Genomic DNA, 16,310 nt, shown 5'->3' on the forward strand with positions numbered 1-16,310 from the left:
CACTCCCATTGGCTGGAGGATTACATCTAGTCTCCTATTGTTCTGAAGCTGCCGTCAATCAGCCAGGCCCCATTGTGACATGAGTGGTGGGATCCTCCCAGGAGTGTGGGAGGCTGAGGGGTAACCTCATAGAGAGGTTTATAAAATCATGGGAGGCATTGATGAGATAAATAGACAAGGTCTTTTCCCTGGGGTGGGGGAGTCCAGAACTAGAGAGCATAGGTTTAAGGTGAGAGGGGAAAGATATAAAAGGGACCCAAGAGACTACTTTTTTCATGTAGAGGTGGTGTGTGTATGGAAGCTACGGTCAGGGGAAGTGGTGGCAGCTAGTACAGTTACACCATTTGAAAGGCATCTGGATGTGTATGAATAGGAAGGGTGTAGAGGCATATGAGCCAACTGCTGCCATATCGTACTAGATTAGGATAGGATATCTGGTCGGCACGGACGAGTTCGACTGAAGGGTCTGTTTCCGTGCTGTATATGTCTGTGGCTCTGCCCTGGGATGAGCTTCATCATTCACAGTGAATGGGGCAGTATCACAGAGCACAGGGGTTGGGGGCTATTCAGCCCATTGCGGCTATACTCTCTCCCTCTGGACATGCTGCCAATCTGCCCTTCCTCCCCTCCCATTTACCCGTAGCACTCCAAATTTATCCTCAAATAGTTAAATTCCGAGATGTACAGCACAGAAACAGACCATTCAATCCAACTCATCCATGCCACCCATTTATCCCAAATTAATCTTGTCCCATTTGCCAGCACTTTGCCCATATCCTTCTAAACTTTTCTTAATCACGTACCCAGTCAGATGCCTTTCAAATGTTGTAATTGTACCAGCCTCCACACTTCCTCTGGCAGCTCATTCCATATTCAGCTTGAAAACATTGCCCCTAAGATCCCTTTAAAATCTCTTGCCTCACACCTTGGGCTTGTGCCCTCTAGTTTTGTACTCACTTAACCTTGGGAAAAGACCCTGGTTGTTCACCCTATCCATGTCCTTCACGATTTTATGTACCTCGAAGGTCATCTCTCAGCATCCAATGATGCAGGGAAAACAGCCCCAGCCTATTCAGCCTCTCCCTATAGCTCAAATCCTCAACCCTGGCAACACTTTTGCACATCTTTTCAGAATCCTTTCATGTTCTGTAATATCACTCCTACAGCAGGGAGACCAGGACTGAAAGCAGAATTCCAGATGTGGCTGAATCAATGTCCTGTAGAGCTGCAAAACAATGTCCCAACTCCAATACTCAATGCACTGACCAAGTACACCAAACGCCTCCTTCACTACCCTGCCTATCCATGATTCCACTTTCAAAGAACTATCAACCTGCACGACAAGGTCTCTTTGTTCAACAACACTCCCCAGGACCTTCCCATTAAATGTATAAGTCCTGCCCTGATTTGTTTTTTCAAAATGCAGCACCTCACATTTATCTGAATTCACTCCACCTGCCACTCCCCAGCCCATTTGATTGAAGTCCCATTGTACTCTGAGGTAACCTTCTTCCCGATCCACTTCCTCCAGATCCAATTTGGTGTCTATGTAAAGTCACGAACCATAGGAATCATTGATATAAATGATGAAAAGCAGTGAACCCTGCACCGATCCTTACACCATATTGCTCATCACAGGCTTCCAGTCCGAAAGGCAACCCTTCACCACTATCCTCTGTCTCCAACCTTACAGCCAATTTTATATCCAAATAGCTAGTTCTTCCACCTTGAATGTCTTTCTGAAGTCCAAGTTAGTGATTTCCATACACAAAGCCATGCTGACTGTCCCTAATCATTTCTTACCTTTCCAATTACATCTAAATCCTATCCCTGAGAAGCCCTTCCAACAACTTGCCTGACTCCAGGCTCACCAGTGTATTGTTCCCTGACTTTTCCTCATCACCTTTCTCAAATAATGGCGCCAGTCTTCCAGCACCTCGGTGATACAAATATCTCAGCGAGGGACCCAACTATCACTTCCCTAGCTTCCCACAAAGTTCTGGGATTCACCTGATCATGTATCAGGGATTTATCAATCTTGATGCATTATACAAGTTCCAGTGCCTCATAACTTATATGGACACTTGTCAAGTTATCCCTATTTATTTCTCCAAACTCTCACTTCCATATCCTCCTTCAGTAAAAGCGGACATGAAATACGCAGATAGTATCTCTCCTGCCTCCTGCAGATCCATAGACAATTTTGTTGATCTTTGAGGGTCCCTATTCTCTGCCTGGTTACTCTTTTGTCCTTAGTGTATTTCTAGAATCTCTTTGGATTTTCCCCAAACCCATTTCACAAAGCTCTCTCGTCCCCTTTTTGCCCTCTTAGTTTCCCTCGAGTATACTCCTACTGCCCCTATATACCTCTAGGTATTCACACAAACCCAGCTGTCTGGACTTGCCATATCCCTCCTTCATTTTCTTGACCAGAGCCACAATTCCTCTTGACAGCAGCATTCCTTACACCTCCCAGCCTCGGCCTTAACAGGAACATACTGTCTATATACTCATTGTCGCAGGCCTATGGAGGCAATGGCAGATGAAGACAGAGAAACAATCAATCATTCTCAGTAAAGAGGCAGTGCTGGGAAAGATACCAGCCGAAAGGTAGATGGGTCTCCTGGCCGTGATGGCATGCATCCCCGGGGACTGTAAGGAATGGCAGTGGGTAAATAGCAAATACACTCGTGATAATTCACTAAAATTTGCTGACTCTGGGACGGTTCTAACAGATTGGAAAGCTGCAAATGTGATGCCAATATTTTAAAATGGACGTGTCAGCATAACTTCTGTAGTGGGGAAAATGTCTGATCTCTCAAGAAAGAAATAGTGAGCTATGTGGATAGAAATTGTCTCATCGAGCAGACACAGCATGGATTCATGAAAAGTGGACGACACTAAGATGAGTGGTAGAGCAATGTGTGCAGAGGCCACTGTCAGTCTGCACAGGGATACAGAGAGGTTAATTGAGTGGTTAAGGGTCTGGCAGATGGAGGACAATGTTGGGATATGTGAGGTCATCCATTTTGGTCGGACTAACAGCAAACTGGATGATGAAATGGTGAAAACATGCAGCAGGCTGCTGTACAGAGGGAGCTGGGTGTCCTTGTGCATGAATCACAGGAAGTTGGTTTGCAGGTACAGCAGGTAATTAAGGCAGTGAAGGGAATATTGTCCTTCATTGCTAGAGGGATGGTTATGCTGCAGCTGTACAGGGGGCTGGGGAGGCCACACCTGGAGTACTGTGTACAGGTTTTCGTCCCCTACTTCAGGAAGGATGTAATGGCGCTGGAGGGGGTGCAGAGCAGGGTCACTAGTTTGAGTCTGGAGTTGAAAGGGTTGCCTTCTGAGCAGAGATTGCCAAAACTGGCATGATCCTCATTGGAATTTAGAATAATGGGAGATTGTATAGGAAAAATATAAAATTATGAAAGGAGTAGATAAGATAGAAGCAGGGAGGTCATTTCCACTGTGGACTGGACAAACTATGGTGCATAGCGACAAAATAAGGGGGTATCAGATTTAGGACTGAGTTCAGGAGAAACTTCTTCAGCTAAAGGGTTGTGAATCTGTGGAATTCCCAGCTGATTGAAACAGTTGAGACTTTCATCTTGAATGTCTTTAGGTCAAAATGTAGATTTACGAACAGGAAAGGAATTAAAGGTTATGGGAGAGAGCAGTAAAGTGGAGCTGAGATCAGCCCTGATCTTATTGAATGGCAGAGCAGGCTGGAGGGGCCAGATGGCCTCCTCCTGCTCCTATTCCTTATGTTACGTTCCCACTTTTCAGCCGTCCCTTTACCTGGGAATAGCAAAGAAGTATTGAAAGATTTTATCTTGTTCAATCACAATGCACCTTTATCCAATTTAGAACAGCAACTTTTAGATCTGGTCTATTCTTTTTTGGAACTATTTTAAAACTATTATAATTATCAGAGAATCCAGACAGTGGGGAAGCAGGTCATTCAGCCCATCACATCCGCACTGACCCTCAGAGACTCCCATCCTACCCATGTAATGCTGCCTTTCCCATGGATAATCCACCCAACCTGCGCATCTCTGAACACTGTGGGTAATTCAGCCTGGATAATCCACCCAACCTGCACATCCCTGAACACTGTGGGTAATTCAGCCTGGATAATCCACCTAACCTGCACATCCCTGAACACTGTGGGTAATTCAGCCTGGATAATCCACCCAACCTGCACATCCCTGAACACTGTGGGTAATTCAGCCTGGATAATCCACCTAACCTGCACATCCCTGAACACTGTGGGTAATTCAGCCTGGATAATCCACCTAACCTGCACATCTTTACATAGTGGGAGGAAACCAGAGCAATCAGATGAAACACACGCAGATATTAACAATAAGGTGATCAATCCTTTCTTATTTCCCAGTTCCGTCCAAATAATTTCACTGAACTTACTCCCATGAATATCGTCCCCAAGCACAACTCTAATGCTATCCCTAACCAAAAACACCACTCGTCCTCCTCTCTTGTCCCCCTTTCTATCCTTCCTATAGCATCTATACCCTGGAACATACAGCTGCCAGTCACATACATCCCTGAGTCATATTTCTATAATACCGATGATATCCCAGTCCCATGTTCAAACCATAACCTGAGCTCATCTGCCTTCCCTGTCAGGCCTCTTGCATTGAAGTAAATGCAGTGTAACTGCTCGGTTCTACTGCGTTCTGCCTTGACTGTTTGATTTCTGAACTGTACCAGCCTCAGACTTACCTCCTTTCTCACTATCTCTTTAGGTTTACCCCCACTCCCTCACTGGTTTAATGCCTCCCGAGTAGTACTAGCAAATCTCCCTGCCTGGATATTAGTCACCTTCCAATTCAGGGACAATCCATCCTTCTTATTCAAGTCACTTCTACTCCAGAGGAGAATTCAATGACCAAAAGATGTGAATCCTTCTGCCCTACACCAGATCTTTAGCCAATCATTCATCTCCTCCATCCTGCTATTCCTACTCTCACTAGCATGTAGCATTGGGAGTAATTCAGATATTACGACCGAGTATCTACTTTTTTATATTCCAGGCTAATTTGCTATATTCTCTCATCAGGACCTATCTTTTTCTCTTCCTGTGTCATTGGTACCAATGTCCAATGACCTCCCACTGGTTATTCTACCCTTTAAAGAATATTCTGCCACCAATCTTTTCTGAACCTTTCAAGTTCCACAACATCCTTCTGATAGGTGGAGAACAGAATTGCACTCAATATTGTAAGAGTGGCCAAACCAATGTCCTGTACAGCCACAACATGACTGCCCAACTCCTGTACTCACTGCTCTGACCAATAATGTAAATCATACCAATCACCTTCACTATCCTATCCACCTGCGACTCTACTTTCAAGGAATTATGAACCTGCACTGTAAGGAAACTTTGCTCAGTAACACTCCCTCGGACCTGACCATTAAGTCTATCAGTCCTGCTAGGCTTTGCTTTTCCAAAAAGCAGCACCTCACATTTATCTAAATTAAACTCCATCTGCCACTCCTCAGCCCATTTCCCCATCTGATCAAGATCCCATTGAAACCTGAGTTACCCTTCTTCACTGCCCACTACACCTCCAATTTTGGTGTCACCTGGAAACTTACTAACAATCCCTCCTATGTTCACATCCAAATCATTTATGTAAATGATGAGAAGTAGTGGACCCAGCACCGACCCTTGTGGCACTCCAGTGGTCACAGTCCTCCAGTCCGAAAAACAACCTTCTACCACCACCCTCTGTCTTCTACCTTTGAGGCAGTTCTATATTCCAAATGGCTAGTTCTCCTGGTATGGTGAGATCTCATCTTGCTAACTAGTCTTCCATGGCGAACCTTGTCGAACGCCTTACTGAAGTCCATATAGATCCCATCTACCGCTCTGCCCTCAAAAATCCACTTTCTTACTTCTTCATAAAACAGCTCAGTCAAGTAAGTGACATGATTTCCCGCACACAAAGCCATGCTGACTATCCCTAATCAGTCCTTGCTTTTCCAAATACATGCAAATCCAGTCCCTCAGGGTTCCCTCCAACAACTTGTCTGGCACCAACATCAGGCTCACAGGTCTGTAGTTCCCGGGCTTGTCCAAACCGCCTTCATTAAACAGTATCATCATATTAACCAACCCCCAGTCTTCTGGCACCTCAGCTGTGACTATCGCTGATACAAAAATCTCAGCAAGGGGCCCAGCAATCACTTCCCTAGCTTCCTACAAAATTTTAGGACACACCTGATGAAATCCTGGGCATTTATCCACCTTTCTGCGTTCCAAGACATCCAGTCCCACCTTCGCTGTAATATGGACATTTTTCAAGGTGTCACCATCGATTTCCAACATTCTATATCTTCCATATCCTTCTCCACAGTAAATGCTGATGCAAAATACTTGTTTAGTATCCCCTCCCCACCCCATCGCCTGCAGATCCACACACAGGCTGCCTTGCTGATCCTTGAGGAGCCCTATTCTGTCTCTAGTAACCCATTTGCTCTTAATGTATTTATAAAAACCCTTTGGATTGTCCTTACCCTATTCGCCAAAACTGTGTCCTGCCCCCTTTTTGCCTTACTGATTTTCCTCTTAAGTATACTTCTATTGCCTTTATACTAGAAGGATGTTCTGGATTGGAATAAATGCCAAATATTTCATCTTGATAATAGGGCAGGACTTACACTGATTAAAAGTCGGGCCTTGCATAGTGATATAGAACAAAGAGACCTCGGGGTTCAGATCTTTGCAGTTTATGTCACATGTAGACAGGGTTGTTCAGAAGATGTATAGCACACTTGCCTTCATTGCTCACACCTTTGAGTATAGGAGTTGGGACATTACATTGAGGTTGTACAGGATGTTGGTGAGGCCTCTTCTGGAATACTGTGCTCAGTTCAGGTTGTGCTGTTATAGGACAGATGTTATTAAGTCGGAGCGGGTTCAGAAGAGATTTACCAGGATGTTGATGGGAATGGATGCTTTCGGTTATAAGGAGAGGCTAGGTAGGCTGGGACTTCTTTCACTGGGGTGTAGGAGGCTGAGGGGTGACCTTATTGGAGGTTTATAAAATCCTGAAGAGTATAGGTAATGTGAACAGCAGGTGCCCTTTCCAGGAGGGGGCGCGATTCAAGACTGGGTACATACATTTAAGGTGCGAGAAGGAAGGCTTTAAAAAGACGTTCCGGATTTTATTTTTTGTTTTTGTACAGAGAGTGATTCACATGTGGAATAAACTAGCAGAGGACGTGGTAGCTGTGAATACAATTACAATTTAAGGGTGGCACAGTGGCTCAATGGTTAGCACTGCTGCCAGGGACACAGGTTCAATTCCTGCATTGGGTGGCTGTCCATGCGGAGTTTGGATATGCTTCCCCGTGTCAGCGTGAGTTCCTCCAGGTGCTCCCGTTTCTTCCCACAAGCCAGAGATGTACAGGGTAGGTGAACTGGCAGTCCTCAATTGCCCATAGTGTTCAGGGATGATTGGGTTTAGTGAATTAGTAAGGGGTAAATGTAGAGTAAAACGGTAGGGGAATGGGATTCTAAGAGGAAAAAGCATTTGGACCTGTATATCGATAGGGAATGCTTGGATGGATTTGGACTAAGTGGAGGTAGATGCGATTAGTTCAGTTCGAATTTATGGTTGACACGGACTGGTTGGAACACAGGGTGTGTGTCAGTGCTGTATAACGTTCTGACTCTATCGCTCGTTATCTCTGTAAATTCCTCTATGCTCGGAACTCTCCGTCAATGCCACCTCATCCAGTCTTACAACTCTTCCTTATCTCGATAATTCCTCTCCAGCCTCAAAACTCAAAAAAGTCTACCAGAAATATCTCTATCTCTGTAACATCCTCAATCCTCAGAATCCTCTCCAACTTTCATCTCCTCCAGCTTCATTACCCTCCATATCTCTAATCCCCTCCAGTCTCTCAAAGCTCTGCTATATGTGCCTTTTTTATTTCCAGCCTTCAGGATTCCCAATGTTTATTTCTCACTTGATGACGGCCCTTTCCGATTCTGTGCTGAGCTTCTGAATTCTTCCTTAAACCTCTCAATCTCCTTTTCCTCCCAAAACATCGGCCAATCATCTGTCATCTACTCTAGTATCACCCTTTCTGACCTGAAGTCCAATGGAGCCTGTCATATTCCTATAATAAACATCTTAGCGGTCTACAGAACAGAAAAAGGCTCTGGTAGCACATCGGGTCTGTGACAAAGAAAACTACCACCTAACTGTCCTCATCTATTTTCCAATAATTGTGGAAAAGTCTCATCTATCATGGCATTGCAAGTGCACACTAAATACATCTCAAATGCTACTGGGATTTCTGTGTCTCCCACCCTTACAGACAGTGAGGTTCAATGCAACTGTTGCTCGATGATGACATCACCCACAGGAACACAGAGCAGCTGGGTCTGTGCAAACCAGAGATCACCCACACATTGGGAAGGATGGCAGGGTCCCTGAGAGGGGGGCACAGGAGATTTACCAGGATGGTACAAGGAATGGGGGATTTTAGTTGCAGAGACATGGGTGTTGTTAATACATATCAAGAATATCCATCTACAATAGATGGACTCTTGTTCTCAACCTCTCCCCTTGCCTGGGCTGTGGTAACCTTCAGGTTAAACCCACGCTAATGAGACAGCAGCCCTATGGTCTGGTCAGACAATGCTGCCTTTCCCTTTTACACAGTGATGCCACTGTACCCTGGGGATGGGGAGAGGGAACGCTGAAGGTGGGGGATGGGACACCACTCAGGCACAGTGCTTTGTCCTGGAGGATGTTCACTTTAATATTGTTGGGGGCTGCACTGATGCAGGCAAGTGGAGAATGTTCCAACACAATCCTGATGTGTGCCTTATAGGGAGCAAACAGACATTGGGGAATCAGGGGTTTGGGGAAACAGATTGTTCTCCTTGTAGCAGAGGAAATTGCGGGTGCCCTGTGACAGAGGGGTTTACAGATTTAGAATAATCCACCTTACACTCATGAGTTCATCAGAAAAGGATTACAGGACACATATTGAAGACTTGGGGGAGATCTACTGAGAGTGTGGGGTGATTCAAAAGAGGACATTTATGCAGCAAATGGGAATGAGCTGGAAAACAATACTCACACACAATGTGAATATCCAGCTCCTGATGAATTGAGTAATTTTGTCACAGTTTGGCGTTACAATTACTGAGATTACCATCTGAATGTCCACCTGTAATACACGTTTATAAAACTGTCACTGTCAGTTCATTTAAGAAACTCTCACCACCCCCTCCTCCTGGCCCAGGATGACTGGACACATTACCCCTTGTGGGGGTCAGCAGTCAGTTCAGGGGGAAATCTGTGTGGGTTTCTGTGAGTTTCCACACTGGGTCGTCATGTGACTGAACAGGGCAGATCTTTGACACATGGGTCACAATGTTTCAAGAGTCAGTGCGATGTGGAGAGCAGGATGTGTGCTTCCTTTTCTTTCCTTCCGTGCTGCTGCTGTGCCTCATCAATTAGACGGGGGGGGGGGGTTTAAAGGCTCATGCAGCTCGATGGGCAAGTTGTCTCCATTCTGACCCATGAGCAGCAAGCTCCTCCCAAAGAGTCTCTCTGAAAAGGTAACAAGTGCTTCCCACTGCCCAGTGCTCCCAGGAAATGTTTAGAAGAATGAGCGGGGAAATCTCTGAGAAAAGGCAGAACGGTAAAGTTCCAAAAGGATTATAAACAGTTTACAGAGAGGGATTCATTGGAGAAGTGGGCAACAAGTTAGCAAATGGAGCATAATTTGGGAAATTGTGAAGTTGCTCATTTTGGAGGAGATAATAAAAGAACAGAGGACTATGTAAATGGTGGAAACTGTCGAAAGCTGCACCACAAAGGGACCAGGGGTAATTGCGTAGGAAACACAGTTATAACAGGGAATCAGGATGGGGAATGGAACGCTGTTTCTTATTACAAGGAGTTTTCAGTGTAAGTGTTTGGAGTATATACCTGAGAGTAACTTTACAAAGTGCGAGTGAGACCACATCTGGAGTAATGACAGAAGTTTTGGTCCCTTTATTTAAGGGAATACATAATTTCATCCGAGGCATTTCAGAAAAGATTAACTGGGATGATCCCTGGCTTGTAGGGATTATCTTTTAAGAAAAGGCTGAAAATGTTGGGACTCTACTCACTGGATTTGGGAAGAATGAGAGGTGATCTCATTGTAACATGCAGGATTCTTAAGGAGTTTGACAGGGTAAATACTGAGAGGATGTTTCCCATCATGAGGGATCTGGAATCAGATACTCGGATAGTCACGGAATCAAGGGTTCTGTTTTAGATTCGTCAAGTTTAAGGCAACATCAACACGGGTCAGGGGTTTCAGTAGCAATGGAGCTGGGGTGAGGGGGGGGGGAAGCAACGTTTTAGAGATTGGAATTCCTGGTGTTTGTGATTGTGTAGATACCTGATCAGAAGGTCACCTTGGTATTACAGATATGAGAGCAATATTGTGAAGAGTGTAGTTCTGCCTCAGACAGTTCCCAGGGAGAGGGAGGGGCTCAGCAGTAAGGGAAAGGAATTTGTAATAGCAACTGAAGGCAATGGGTTTAACCATTTCAATGTTCCGTTGCAGGAAATTGCAGCCAATCGCGTAGTGGGAGTGTGATGAGCAGTTTGATAACTGAGTAATGGAGAGGGATGATGGGGAGGGAGAGCTGGGCATTGTCAGTGTACATGTGAACCCTCAGACGGTGCTTTTGGACGATGTCACCTCCTGACAGTATGTGGGTGAGAAACAGGAGGGACCAAGAATCGATCCTTGAGGGACACCACATACAAGGAATTTAGAAAGGAATGGGAGAGTGGGGATGGAGTAGGTTTTTCCAACAACGGTGAGGTCAAAATATTACTTCGTAGCAGAATGGGAGAGAAGGACATAACCAGAAAAGACAGAGACAGACAGAACAAGGAACAATACCTGTGATTTGGTGAGGAGAGGGAGGTGGGGGTGATGTGGAGGAAGAGCCCAACTCCAAAAACACACTTTCTTCATTGGTGACATCACCCAACTCCACCCTAGTCTCAGCTCATTTACTGAATGCAGGGATGGACGAGTATTTATCTCCAGACTTAATTATCCAAACACTCTTGGCCAGCCTCCCACATTCAACTTACATGTAATCTCAAGAGTATCTTAAAGCCTCCTGCCCAAGTGCTCACTTGTACCAAAACTAGTTGATCCATCGAAAGGCTCCTATTTACAGGCAACAATTTAAAATTCTCACCCTGTGAACATCCCTGTCTCCCTGCACCACACACCACACACCCTGCAAGACCTTGACAATGCAACACCAACACGGGTAAGGGGTTTCAGTAGCAATGGAGCTGGGGCGAGGGGGAAACAAGCAACATTTTACAGATTGGAATTCCTGGTGCTTGTGATTGTGTAGATGTCTGATCAGAAGGGCACCTTGGCGTCAGAATAGGAGAGCAATATTGTGAAGAGTGTAGCTCTGCCTCAGTTCCCAGTGAGAGAGAGGGGCTCAGCAGTGAGGGAAAGGAATTTGTAACATCAACTGAAGGCAATGGGTTTAACCATTGCAATGTTTCATTGGAGGAAATTGCAGCTAATCGAATAGTGGGAGCATGGTTAGCAGTTTGATAACAGAATAACAGTGGAGTAATGGAGAGGGATGACGTGGAAGTAGAGCTGGACATTGCCAGTGTACATGTGAAACCTAACATTGCTTTTGGACGATGTCACTTCCTGGCAGTATGTAAGTGAGAAACTGGAGGGACCAAGGATAGATCCTTGAGGGACACCGAATTCAAGGACTTCAGAAAGGAAAGGGAGAGTGGAGATGGAGAAGGATTTTCCAACAACCTTGAAGTAAAATATTAGTTGGTAGCAGAATGTGTGAGCAGGACATAACCAGAAAAGACAGACAGAACAAGGAACAATATCTGTGAATGGGTGAGGGGGAGTGATGATGATGATGATGATGAGGAGGTTCCTGACTCTCCATTCTATTTCTCCATTCGTGAGATCACCCAACCCCACCCTAGTCTCGGCTCATTTACTGAAATACTTGCTCCATCCCTGTGTTATCTCCAGACTCCATTATCCAAACACACTCCTGGCCAGCCTCCCACATTCAAATTACATATAATATCAAGAATATCTAAAACTCTATTGCCCAAGTGCTCGCTTGTTCTATAAGTTGTTGATCCAACAAAAGGCTCCCGTTTACAAGCAACTTAAAATTCTCACTCGATGTAATTCCTGGCTGTGAACATCCCTGTCTCCCTGCACCACACAACCTGTGAGACCTCAACAACTCATTTTCTGTCAGACTCCCAACGATGTGTTTATTCATTGCTTCACCTGTCTGGCTGTTTCTACTGTTGCCAAGGCAACACTGTCTGGAATTCCCACCTGAACCCTCTCAGACCTGCTTTCCTCTTTTAAGGTGTTCTCGAAAACCTGCTCATTTGGCAATGCTTTTGATCACTTGACCTAGTATCTCAATCTGTGGCCTTATGCCAGAATTTTTCAATAGTATTTCTGTGAAATTATAAACATGATTAAAAAAAAACAAACTGTTGCTGATTTGCACATACATTGTCAACTCTTCAATATTGCTGAGTGAATAATCTATAACAGGACTTACCCCACCACATTGTAGGAGCACCTTCACCACATGAACTGCAGCTGGACAGGGAAATCAAACATCACCCTCTACACAGGCAATGGGGCTTTGGCATTGATCACTGGGATCTGTGGAGGGAGAAACACAGTTGCTATTTCAGGGAGTGCAAAATGCATTATAGGGAGGGAAAATGGGGCAGAATTTGGGATTTTCAAATTTGTGATTCACAATGTGCACTAAGTTCTGTAAAACCTCTCATGCCATACCATGAAAATTTCCTTCTCTTCCTGGTCTATGTCTTTCCTTTCCCCTGCCCTGCACCTTCACACATTTCCAATGCCTTGGCCACAACAACACTGTGCTGCCAGTGAAGCTTATCACGTGGTTGAGTATTGTCCCACCCCTCATTCACTCCGATTGGTTGAAGGACCAACTGGCACATCCTGGTCCTCCAGCCTCGTTCCCCCCACTCTTATTGGTCCTGCGCTGACATCAATAATCCGAGGCCCATTGTGGGCTGGAGCATGCTCAGTGCTTCCTGCTTTTGCTGCTGTTCACCAGGTATGAGAGAGAGAGAGAGGGCTCATCCCTGTTTCTCCTGATGTCAGACAATAACAGCAACTACCTGCATTGTATGGAGCCTTTCACACTGACAAATCTCCTAAAATGCTTCACGTATGATGGAAACATTGATTAAAGAGAACGATTTTTAGATACATCTTTAAGGCGGACACAGGGGGTGAGGGAGGATATTCCAAAGGTTTGTGTCCTCGGCAGCTCCAATCGTGCAGTGATATAGGTGGGCAACAGCTTACAATGGAGACTGTTAGTGGCTAACCACAGGTTAACAACCTCATGTCGTAGCCACCTCATGTCACAGCCTGTCATTACACACTACCTACGGTTAGCCACTAATAGTCTCCATTAACAGCTAATCAGCCTCCCCCAGTCAGATCGTTATCCACTCCTTTATCCAACCGCTCTTCTCACTCTATCCCCACCTTTACTCCTTTTATCTTGCCCCCATGCCCCCACACTATCTTCTGCACATAAACGGACTTTTTTTTTCCTCAGTAACATCTGTTCTGTGGATGGGACACCGGATCTGAAACGTTAACTCTGATTTCTCGTCACAGATGCTGCCAGACCTGCTGAGCTTCTCCAGAACCTCCTGGTTGTTGTTTCTGATTTACAGCATCCGCAGTTCTTTTGGTTTTAATTTACTGGGAGTGTGTAATTCAGGTCCAGCAGCCTCTGTCCCAGTCCCTGCTGTCTCTCCCACCCCCACCCAGTGACACTGCACCTGCACAGCTCATGGACAGGTGTCGTCTTGCTGGCCACACCCCTCATTCACTCCCATTGGCTGCAGGACCGCACAGACTCTCCTCTCATTGGTCTGGAGCTGCCGTTAATCAAGCCGGCGCCGATTGAGAGGTGAGTGGTTGGCTCCTCCCTCTCTCTGCCCTGGGATGAGCTTCATCATTCACAGTGAATGGGGCAGTATCACAGAGCACTGGGGCTGGGGGCTATTCAGCCCATTGGAGCTGTCCTCTCTCCCTCTGTAGATGGTGCAAATCTGTCCCAACTACCCCCAAATCTTTCCTTAAAAAGTAAAATTCCAAGTCTGTTTCAAAATGCCTGCTGAATCTGTGTCGTTCAGACTGTTCCAGATGCTCAGAACTTACTGAGTAAAATAGTGTTCACATTTTCACCTTGTATTATTTGCCAATTACTTGAACGTAGTTACTAAAAATTGTGACAGGGTTAACAATTCCTCTCTCTCTTTGCAAATTCAAGACCTTGGAACCAAATCTGCGCCAGATCAAAATCACTGCTTCACCTTCTCAGCTCCAAGGATAATTATCTGTGCTTCAGCTAGCTCGAAACAAAAGAGAGGAATGCATCTTAATTTATTAAGATCAAAGAAACAGACCTCCGGTCCAATTCGTCTGTGCCAACAAGGAATCCTAAACTAACGAATTCCCATTTACCATCTATTGGCCTGTATCCATCAAACCCCTTCCTATTCATGTACCCAATTGGAAGCCTTTTAAATGTTGTGATTTTTCAGCCTCCACTACTTCATCTGGTAGCCCCTCCCATACACACACCACACTCAGCTTGAAAATGTTGCCAGTTCGATCCCTTTTAAATCTTTGCCCTCTCAACTTAAACCCATGTGCTCTAGTTTTGTACCCACCTAACCTGAGGAAAAAGGATGCCAGCTGCTTACCTTATCCACGCCCCTTGTGATTTTATAAATCTCAATGAAGTCACCTCTCAGTCTTTGACTCTCCAGAGAAAATAGCCCCAGCCTATTCAGCCCCTCCCTGTAGCCCAAATCCTCCAATCCTGGTAACGTTTTTGTAAATCTTGTCCAAACCTTTTCAAATTTCACAACATCCTTCCCAGAACAGGGAAATTCAAACTGAAAACAGAATTCCAGAAGTGGCTTAATCAACGTCCTGTCCAGCCACAATATGACGTCCCAGCTTCTGTATTCAATGCATTGACCATTAACGGAGAGCGTTAATGGAGTCCCATTTGCCAGCGGTTCACCCTTATCCCTCTAAAACCTCCCTCTTCAAGTACCCAGTCAGACACCTTTTAAATGCTGCAATTGTACTAGCCTCCACCCCTTCCTCTGGCAGCTCATTCCATACTTGCAATGCCCTCAACATGAACACGATGCCCCTTAAATCCCCTTTAAATCTTTTCCCTCTCACCTTAAGCCTGTACCCTCTCGTTCTGGAGCCACCGAACTTGGGAAAAAGTCCCTGACTGCTCACCTCATCCATGCCCTTCAGGACTTTATAGGATCACCTCTCAGCCTCCAAATCTCCAGGGAAAATAGTCCCAGCCTATTCAGCCTTTCCCAATAGCTCAAATCGTCCAACCCCAGGAAAGTCCTTGCAAATGTTTTCTGAACCCTTTCAAGTTTCTAAATATTATTCCAAGAACAGGGAGATTGGAACTGACAACAGAATTCCAGAAGGGCCTTCATCAGTGCCCTGTCCAGCCACAATATGACATCACAACAGCTGCATTCAATGCATTGACCAATAAAGGGGAGCGTACCAAATGCTGCATTCACTCCCCTGCCTACCTGTGACTCTACTTTCAGGGAACTATGAACCTGCACTCCAAGGTCCCATTGTTCAGCAACGCACCCCAGGACTTTACCATTAAGTGTATAAGTCCTGCCCTGATTTGCCTTTCCAAAATATAACAGCTCACATTTATCTAATTTGAACTCAGTCTGCAATTCCTTGCTCCAATGGCCCATCTGATCAAGATCCTGTTGTATTCTGAACTAACCTTCTTCACTGTCCACTACACCTCCAATTTTGGTGTCTTCTGTAAACCTACTGACCATATCTCATATATTCACATCCAAGTCATTTATTTAAGGGCCCAATATCCATCCCTGCAGCACACTGCTGCTCACAGGCCTCCAGTCTGCAAAGCAACCCTCAATCATCATCCTCTGTCTCCTACATTCAAGGTAGTTTTGTAATGGCTTGCTCTCCCTGCATTCCATGTGATCTAACCCTGCTACCCAGTCTGCTTTGTAGAACCTTGTTGAATGTCCATATAAATAACATTCACCGCCTGGCTTAATCAATTTTCTTTGTCACTTCAAAACACTCACTCAAGTTAGTGAAACACAATTGTGCAT

At 45.2% G+C, this 16,310-nt stretch overlaps 1 long non-coding RNA gene across 1 annotated transcript in view; it reads right to left on the reverse strand.

Annotated features, from left to right (window-relative positions):
• The window catches only part of LOC132810818 (uncharacterized), a 46,710-nt gene that overhangs the window by 12,917 nt on the left and 17,483 nt on the right, over positions 1–16,310 (reverse strand). The window contains exon 3 of the long non-coding RNA XR_009643114.1: positions 12,653–12,759. This is a non-coding gene — a long non-coding RNA (uncharacterized LOC132810818). The remainder of the gene's footprint in view (positions 1–12,652; positions 12,760–16,310) is intronic.

This window comes from Hemiscyllium ocellatum, unplaced genomic scaffold (genome assembly GCF_020745735.1).
Source record: "Hemiscyllium ocellatum isolate sHemOce1 unplaced genomic scaffold, sHemOce1.pat.X.cur. scaffold_2014_pat_ctg1, whole genome shotgun sequence".
In the NCBI taxonomy this organism is placed as follows: Eukaryota; Metazoa; Chordata; class Chondrichthyes; order Orectolobiformes; family Hemiscylliidae; genus Hemiscyllium; species Hemiscyllium ocellatum.